General features: G+C 37.6%; 1 pseudogene; it reads right to left on the reverse strand.

The window, feature by feature from the left end:
* Nucleotides 1–3629: 3629 nt before the first annotated feature.
* On the reverse strand, nucleotides 3630–5217 carry LOC111376173 (annotated as a pseudogene).
* Nucleotides 5218–10189: the final 4972 nt, after the last annotated feature.

Consider the following 10189-nt stretch of genomic DNA (forward strand, 5'->3'; position numbering starts at 1 on the left):
TGAGTCATTAGCAACACATGAACTTCAAAATTTTGAGTTTTTGTTTGGCATGATAATCTGGTACAGATTGTTGCATGCTGTCAATATTGTGAGTAAATTTCTTCAAACCGAATCCATGGATATTGATCATGCTATCGACCTCTTGCAAGGGCTTGTTTCATTTCTTGAAGAATATAGAGAAATTGGATTTGCTATTGCCAAAGATGAAGCGGCAAAAAAGGCAAGCGAAATGGGAATTGAAGCTGTATTTACAGAAAAACGCATAATTCGAAGAAAAAAACAATTTGATGAAAGCGGTAGTGATGAGGTAAAACAATCAGCAGAAGAATCTTTTAGAGTTGAGTACTTTATTTTTATAATTGATCAAGCTCTATCTTCTATGAGGACTCGATTTGAACAATTCAAACAATATGATGACATATTTGGATTTTTGTTTAGTTTGAAGAGGTTAAGGGATACAACTTTTTCAAGTTTGTTAAAATCTTGTTTGAATCTTGAGAAATATCTTCAACATAATGGGCGTTCGGATATTAGTGGAGATGATTTATGTTCGGAGTTACAAGTCTTGAGATGTTATATACCAAGTGAAGCAACAAGAGCAATTGAAGTGCTACAATATTTGAAGACATTGGATGTTTGTTTTCCAAATGCTTATACTGCTTACCAAATTTTGTTAACCATACCGGTTACAGTTGCATCTGCGGAAAGAAGTTTCTCAAAATTAAAGTTGATCAAGACCTATCTCCGATCAACTATGTCGCAAGAAAGATTAAACGGATTGGCTATGTTATCAATAGAAAAAGAAATGGTTGAGCAGTTAAGTTATTCAGATTTGATTGATATTTTTGCCTCTAAAACAGTAAGACGAATAGTATTTAACTAATGTTTGAAATTTTTGATTTGATGGTTTATAATATAAATCGTTTCTATGATATATTTCATTGTTGTTTTAATGTTAGTTTTTTAAGTTAGCAATGAGTCGCATAATACACCTTTGAATTTTGTCGCTGGGGGGCCTACTTTTCATCGTTCGCCTCAGGGCCTATTAGACACAGGACCGGCTCTGGTTGAGGGGCGTGTATTTTAGCTTCAAATAGCAGATTGGTTATAACATGGGAGGGTAACTTGACAATCAACAAGGGTAAGTTTTTGTTCCTGGAATGTAATTATTAGCCTGTTAATGAGCATATCACTTGTTAGGCAAAAATAGAAATTCAAAGAAGCATTCCAACAAGAAACCAGGAAGCATATTTTCATTCAACTGATATGCAAAAATAGTGACTCAAAACATGATTACATGGATCATATATAAACTTCTAAACATATATAAACTCCTTGAAACTTTAAATCGTGAATGGCAACAATGCATGTAGCCTGGGATTGGTTTTCAATATTTTGGCAGCAAAAGACCTAAGCAATCCAAACTGGTGCTCATCAGATCCTTGTATCAGTACTCTTGCATATCTTCTAGTCCTCCATGTCTTAACCTTATGGATTGTTAACTTCATATCATCCTTTATAGCCTTTGTAATAAGCTTAGATTTCCAATCGGGGTCAACTTTAAAGGTATCTAAATATCGCTTCGCTATATACTTGGCAGTGCAATGCCTATTGTTCAGTCTCTGATACATGTATGTTTTGAGTTTTTGGACTTTATTTGCACACAACCTTTTTTCTTGTTACACGAAGCCCAAGTCCTTCATGTACAACCTAATTTACAGATGGCTTGGGCTCTAAATTGATCATTGGGCTTGAATCTAAAATTACATCTGGATGCCACGATGTGGTTTCTAACTACTTCCTTGAACTCTTCAATGTTTTTAAACTCATTTCCTGCCTCCAACTGGGGATCGAACTTTTCTCGTTCGGCATCATAAACAAGGAAATGATAAGCCTTTTTCATCACTAGAAGAATAGCCAGTGTGCAACTATTCTTCTCTTGGACAAATGGCTTCATCTGATCCTACCTCTTCATCCCCCGTAGTCAAAACTTCAATCGTATGGCCTGCTTTTAATCCAAGCAAAACCCGTTCATTTGCATTCTTGTCATAATGAAAATCATCATCGTTAACTTTGTTGTTTGTGTCAGTCAACTGGCATTCATTAGGTATCACTTCCTCATCCTCAAATGTATTATCTGCAAAGAAAAGGTGGTATTGTAATGTAAACATTTTGTAAAGTTTCTTGTGCACAGGTGACAAAAACAAATTTGATAAATGTACAATAATCACTTGATATGAGAAAGATGTATATCCTGTGCACTAATTTTATATTGGCCAGCATGTGTTTTAATCATTATTTAGTCAAAAAAAAATTTCAAGAAAACGAGTAGCAAAACATTGAAGTCTATCATCACATACAAGAATGTGATTGAGATTTAATCACCAGAGCTCTAAAAACAGAAGAAAACTGACATAATGGAAGAAATATAAAACCCACAAGATAGGTAGCATGAAGCCATGAAAATATATGAAGAAAATGTTAGTATTGCTAAGAAAATGTTAGTATTGCTAAATTTTGAGAAAGTATTGCAGTAAATATAAATGAATATCCAATGTATCCCAGTACACCACGTGATATTCCAAAAAAAAGTTATTGACAAAGTGGTCCAATAAAGTGTTCTAAAAGTGTTGCTCCAAAAATATTTTGGGATATTTATGGGTTCATATGTATTCGGGAATTTCTCAAATGGGAGTTCAATATGCAATTGTTTCTTGATTTGGGGTGATTTGGATTTGATGTAGGGAAAATTGAGTAATGTTATGGAGAGGAAATCGATTTGGGGTTCCAGAGAATTGCACAATGCCTTGAGGAAAAACGTTATGGAAAATTTGAAAGGAAAGGCCTATTTTAATTTAATTGATTTTGGTCCACGCTGTCAAAATATTTAACACCGTTACATCCACGTATGATTTCCATGTGCCACATAGGTTTTTTTGTCCATGGGAATGGATATATTTTAAATGGGTGATGGATGGATAACTTTGTGTAAAAGTGGATGAGTAATCAGCAACTTTTTATTTCCGAGTGAGTAAGTAGTAATCGAAGTTAAATGTTAGGGATTGACTATTTAATTAACTCGAAGTCATTCATTATCATTCGCATGTGTATACATGTATAACACTTTGACCTGTATTTGGATAAATAATCTATCTAGATGATATGTTCACACTTTACTAGTAATAATGTTTATCAGATTGGGTTGACCCGGTTTTTGTGGCGAGCCAGAGCTAGAATCAACCATGTCCAATCTCAAGAAAATTGCAAAAATGTCCCCTTTGAAATTAACTTACAAGTAAAGATTAAATGTCAAAGATCACTGATAGAAACACCAAGAACACATGATGAAATAAAACAGAACATTTAAGATATCTATATTCATCAGAGCATGATATCTATGGTAGAACTTTTGAGAGTTTGTAAGTTGGGATCGCTTTCCCTTTTCAGGATTTCCGTAAATGCAAATCAATAGGAACCAAATTGCAGAAAAAATCAGCATTTCTGGGAGAAATTAATTTTCACCACATGATTATATTATCGACAAGAATTTGGGAGTTTTGTCTACACAAAATTTACTCCAATGAATGCTTGAAGAGCTACGAAATCTTCTAGTTTATAGACATAATCTCTCACTCAATCTTCCATGCATAGAGGAAAAGACAGAACCTTGAAGCTGGCAAATAGCTTATCGTCGAATAATACTTGCTATTTCCACTGCAATCACTTCCATCGCCATGGCTGCAACTTTCATCTTTGTCACTATCCACCTCCGGTGCACCTGGCTTGAAGATAAACAATGCGTGGTTTGAGCCCGGGACGCAAAATAGCCAAGCATATACGTCCCAAAAGACTTGAACCGGTTGTTTATTAACTAAGATTGTCTGATTCCCCCTGAAGTTGAGCTCTATCTGTTGTGCTCCTTTTTCCTGCGGTCGAGTTTTGCCCTTGTGGAGAAAGATTTCTTTCCATATACGTTCTCTTCTTTGTCAAACAACATTGCATCAACCAGGGCTACTGTTGATTTTGTTCTCTTATAGGCCTTTTCGGTGTAATCCCCTAACAATAATGCCGATTCTTCATCAAAAACTGATGCAACGTAGAAATCTGAACAGGGTTTCGGACTACCAGAAAATTTTGCCGAACGAAAATCCCAATTGACATCCAATCGATTCCCATCAACCTGAAAGGTTTTGTACCCTTTCTTTGCCCAAAACTTCCAAGGTTTAACGTCAATTTTGCATGTCTGATGATCTTCACTTTCCATGGTTAAACAGATCTACTCCGAGAATGACTCGACAAATCCTTGCTCCATAATTCGGTCACATTTCTCCAGGAACCTCCAATATGTGACTGGTAAAAATAGTGTTGTATCTGTGTTTCACGGGGCCTGAGGAAAACTTTGGGATTTGGGCTCCTAAGTCATAGCAAGCAATCCACTTTTTCATTTGTAAGAGTTTTACGGAACTAAATTTATTGATTTAAAATCAAAATAAAGCAACAAATAAGTGAAATATTCAGAATATATATATTATAATCAAATAATAATACTAAAATGTTCTGAAAAATAACTTAAATGCATCTCGTCTAGCGGTTTTTGAGGCAAAAATATCAATCAATTTTGTATAGTCGAGTTGTTCAACCATTTCTTTCTCAATGGATAACATGGCCAGTCCATTCAATCTTTGTTGTGACATAGTTGATCGGAGATAAGACTCGATCAATTTCAACTTGGAAAAACTTCTTCTACTGATGCAACTGTAATTGTATAGTGAGCAAAATATTGTGAGCAATGCAAGCATTTGGAAAACAATCATTCATTTTTTAAAAGTAATTTAACATATAAATTGCCCTTTTTGTTTCTTTACGTAAATAGCACTTCAAGACTGTCAACTCCATGCGTAAGTCATTACTAATAATGTGTGAATGTCCATTATGTTTCAAACACTGCTCAAGATTCTCATAAGAATTCAACAAATTGTCAACATGCATTTTGTTTAATTTCTCCACATTAAACAAAACTCCAAATATCTCTTCATAATGTTTAAATTGTTCAAAGCAGCTTTGAAGTGAAGATTGAGCTTGATCAATTATAAAGAGAAAATAATCAACTCTAAAAGATTCTTCAATTGATTGTTTTACATCTTCACTGTCATTTTCATCTATATGCATCTTCCTTCGAATGCTGCGTTTCTCTCGAAATATAGCCCCAATTCTCATTTAACTTGATATTTTTTTAGCTTCATCCATGGCACTAACAAATCTAGATTCTCTATACTTCTTGAGAAACAAAATAAGTGCTTGTAAAAGCTTGATAGCTTAATCAATATCCATGTTTTCAGCTTGAAAAATTTACTCACAGTATTGATTGCATGCAACAACTTATACCAAATGACCATGCCAAGCAAAAACTTAAAATTCTCAAGTTCATATATTGCTAAGGACTCAGCTTCGCTCTTTATTTTAGGATCTTCAACAATGTTTGCCAGTTCAAGTAAAACGTCTCTTATTTGTACGTATTGTTCTTTTATAGGCTTCACTCTTTCCACGTGACTTTCCCAGCGTGTTTGTGACAATGACTTAAGCATCTGATCTTCAACCTTATCTTTAAAAATCTTCCATCATTTGGGAGAAGAAGAGAACAGTGTGTAGATACGCGTATCACTTCAAAGGACATAGCTTTAAAACTACAATTTGCCTTATCACATAATGTTAAATTAAGGCTATGACAACCACATGGAGTATAGAAATCTCTAGGAATTACTTCAAGTAACCTTTTTTGTACACCTTTATGTCTCCCGCTCATGTTAGCTCCGTTGTCATTCCCTTGATCTCTTATATTATCAATATCAAGCTCAAGATTGCTTATCGCATTTTTAAGCTTAGTGAAAAGTCAAGTCCTGATGTATCATGCACCATCAAATATTCAATCCAATATTCTTGTACCATTGACGAGTTTATTGAATCATCCATGCATCGTATTACTAGAGACATTTGCTTCTTATGACTCGCATTTGGAGTACAATCAAGTCTGACAGATTTTTTTTTTTTTTTTGCATGTTTCACTTTTGTTACAATTGCACTTGTTACCTCGCCTGCTAACATTTGTATCAATTCATTTTGAATCTTAGGACCAAGATAGGTATATTAAATTTCGCGTGCTTGGGCACGTCGAATGTGTTCTTTCATTTTTGGATCAAACTCAGCAACCATTTCTATCATTTGCAAAAAAATTCTATTGTTCCGAATATAAAGTTGTTCACAATCTCCTCAAAATGCTAAAGTATTTTTAGCGAATCTTTTCACAATAGCAATTATCCTCGTTAACACTTTTTTTCAATGTTCTCTTTCATTGTTTATGGCCAATCTTATGCTTTCATCAATTGTATATTTTGTTCTAAGCCTATTTTCCAATTCCTTCCAGCTAGTCATGTAGCCTATATGCTCCTTAGCCGCTTCATGATTTGTAAGGCACCAATACACATTATGCCAATCTCTGTATCCATCATTACCGATTGATCAATATTTTTCATCGTTTTTTCTGTCTTAAACAACTTGTAGCAAAAACAAAAGATCTTATCTAAAGAAATTGAATACACTAACCATCTTATATCAGTTGTTTGCCCATTTGCAAGTAGCCGCTTATATTGTGATGAATCAAAATGTCTACCTTGACTATCTTTGGGAAATAAAATATCATCAACTCTTTTTGGACCCATTTCAACTAGAAAGTCCCTTGTTTTTTTGCAAAAAAGTGAACGTCCTTCCAATTTTCAGGATCCTCAAAATTCAAAGAAAGTAATTATCTTGATTTAAATCTTCACGTTGTACATTATCTTCATCATTCTATTTTGATTCATGCACATTGGCAGGTTCAATCACTTCCTTGTTCTCTTTTCGTTCATCCATATCAGTGTTATCATTTTGATTCTGTTATTCCTCAATCATTAAATTTTCTGGTGTTCATTCCTTTTCTTTTTGTTTCTTGTTATTAAAATACTTATCCATATCTCCAGCTAGGCTTCGAATTAATGTCTCTACTCGTTCTCTCTTCTTCTTTGTTTGAGCTCCAGATGCATATTTAGGAGCCATGGTATTTGACTTGAGTCATTCAACAGCTAACAATTATTGATAGACTATAAAATTAGAACAAGAATTATATCAATCCACACATCCAAAGTGAAGAGCAAAAACTAGAAATTATGACACTTTTGTCTAAAATTAATTCTGTTATACTCATCCAAAAGTGTGATGAAGACTTCCAAAGCAAAATTAGATTCATGGAATGCCTTTAAAAAGCTTCTAATTGGATAAAACTCATCAAAGCAAATAATTATCGGATAGATATTATTAAGTGATGCAGATGCTCATGAAATTTCACTAACTGCCCTGTTAATGTAAAAGCAATATTGGGCTATCTTATGTGTCCATTGTTACCATTCCTGTAAAATTTAGATATAAAAGCAATCAAACTTAGACCCATAGAATATGTGCAATTCCATGGCCTTGCAAAAGCAATGTAAAGGGAAGAAAGCCTTATGTGTCCATTATTAGAAGGTTTGTTATTTAGCCTTATTTCCCTACTGAACACTACCCAAAAAGTGTGTTCAGCTTTAACCAACTTCTTATGGTCCAACAACTTTCCAGTTTCCTCTCATTGAAACCACGCCAAGCCCTCTCAATCAAAACATACAGCCTTATGCTTTTCCTCATTTGACATCTAGTTCACAACAAAGAAACACTCATCTCTAAATATCTAACTATTGGGATTCTCACTGTTGACTCCAAAAAGTGCGCCAACAGATGTCGGTCCCACCCGTGCTTGCATGGGCGAATGTCCAACACGCTAAGACACGTGGACGGACTAAAACGAGCGGTTCAAAGGGGCATGGGAGTAGCGCAACGACGCTGGACGGTGACGTTCGAAATTCGACGGGTTGTTCGTAATCCGATTGTACGATAATTACCAACCGATACTCGTAGATGTATATGTAAGAATGTATAGACCCAATTTGTGTATTGCAAGTAAATGAGAGAGAGTTGAGGAAATGTGGTTTTTAGTATTGATTCTTGCATTAGCCTTTTACATTATACAATGGGGGTATTTATAGTGATACATATGGAATGGGAGTCCTTGGATGAAGTGGTACGTGGCCTCATCTCCTTAGTTCAAACGTCTGTTCTTAGGCATGGGACTTGACTTGCTAGCTTAAGGCGCATTTATTGCTTGTGCAGGGCCTCCCTACTAGTGACAAGACTTGACCTTTATGCTTATGACAAACGTTCCATCAATCATTCAAATAAGATCTGTGCAGGCGATCTCTTGGGAGAAGTGACCATGGAGGATGTTTCCCTGTAGTTCAGAGGCTCGCGCATCAGCTTCGAGGCTTCGGCCATTTGTCATGATACTTCCACTTGAGGTCCTCAGCTGCTCTCAACAGATTCCAGCAGCCGGGCTCCGGTTCGTAGGCATCGATCAATGGACCTCGGGACAAGAGGAGTCTCGGCAGATGGACTTCGGCTCAGTAGTTCGGATGTAGCCCACCTCGACAGGAATGCCATGTGGATCGCCATGAGTGGGCCATTGTCCCAGATAGGTTGGGCAGGTGTGACAACACGCAACAATAGTCCCCAAGTCCAAGTATATTCATTTATGTAATGCGTGGACTTTAATGGAGTAAAAAAATCGAAAGAATTTTTAACCCCAAATGATAGTCCCCCAAGTCCAAGTATAGATATTTATATCATGGTTGGAGTTAGAGAAGTGTTGCCGTGGGTGAGCGATGAAGTAGGCGAGGTGTTGATCTTTTGAAGATGAAGCCGAGGTGGTTGAGGAACCGAACCTGCGAGGCTAGTTGCTGAATGATGAAGAGGAAGCCGAGGAGGTTGAGGAACCGAACCTGCGAGGCATGAACGCTGACTGATGAAGAGAAACCTGCGAGGCTTGAACGCTGACTGATGAAGAAGAAGCCGAGGTGGTTGAGGGACCGAACCTGCGAGACTTGAACGCTTACTGATGAAGAAGAAGCCGAGGTGGTTAAGGAACCGAACCTGCGAGGCTTGTTGCTGAATGATGAAGAGGAAATCGAGGTGGTTACGGAACCGAACCTGCGAGGCTTTTTGCTGAATGACGAGGAGGAAACTTAATGGTAATGATTGTGCGTTGGTCGCTGTGCCAATGATTTGATGTTTTGTGCTTGTTTTCGAGGGAAGGTAGCTGAATCGTTACGACTTCCAAGGTGGTGGCGTCGTCGAATTAAAGTGCAATTATGAGGGCAGCTGGCACTTCTAGAAGCAGACGCGTTGGATAGGTGCGTGGAAGGCACGCATAGATTGGAGGCGTAGGATTTAAAAACTGTTTGAATTCAACGCCTCGGATTGGATCTAAAATGGAGGGCACGGATTGACTGAGATTTGAACTGACGGGTGGGGTTCATCTTGGACCTTTATAAAAGGCGAGAAAATTCCAATATCCAGGATTTTTGAACACTTTGCATTCTCAAATTCTCTCAAATCTCCCATTTTCCGGCGTCGAGGTTGTCTGCGATTAGATTCCGACCAGTCTCCGTTTGTGTTGAACTCCTTTAGGTGTTTGCATAAAAAACCGTTGTTATTGCCTTTGTTCATAAAAAAATGGAGTCCACCTCGAGTAGGGAGCTTGTTACAGTGGCGTCTTTAGATCATGGGGTAGGTCATGGGGGGACGTCCGAGGTGGATAGGTATGCCATGCCGAGGAGGCTGTGGATTATACCTAGGAGTAGGGGGCTTCTAGAGTGCCCTCGAACATGACGGGGAAGAGGTTGGGAGAACTTAGGGAAAGGTACAGTGTGCCTCATAACATAGAGATGTTAGTCCCCGAACCGAATGAGCAGGCCTGCTATCCGAGGCTCGGCTGCATGGCCGTAAGTGAATACCTGTTCAAAGCAGGTATGCGTCTTCCTTTGCACCCTTTCTTTAGGGCGGTGCTTAGGAAATTCATGCTGTCCCCGACCCAAGTTCTGCCGAACGGGTGGAGCCAGCTGGTCGGCTCCTACTTTCTGTGGAAGGAAGTTTCACTTAGGGAGGACGTGCCTCTTCATGTCTTCATGACCCTGTTCCAGCCCCGGGTAATTGGGAAGGAGTCAAGGGGGTAGTACTACCTCACGCCTTGGGGGGCTCACACACCCTTTGTGGTGGGACTTCCTTCCTCTAT

The sequence above is a fragment of the Olea europaea genome, unplaced genomic scaffold (assembly GCF_002742605.1).
Source record: "Olea europaea var. sylvestris unplaced genomic scaffold, O_europaea_v1 scaffold1466, whole genome shotgun sequence".
Lineage (NCBI taxonomy): Eukaryota > Viridiplantae > Streptophyta > Magnoliopsida > Lamiales > Oleaceae > Olea > Olea europaea.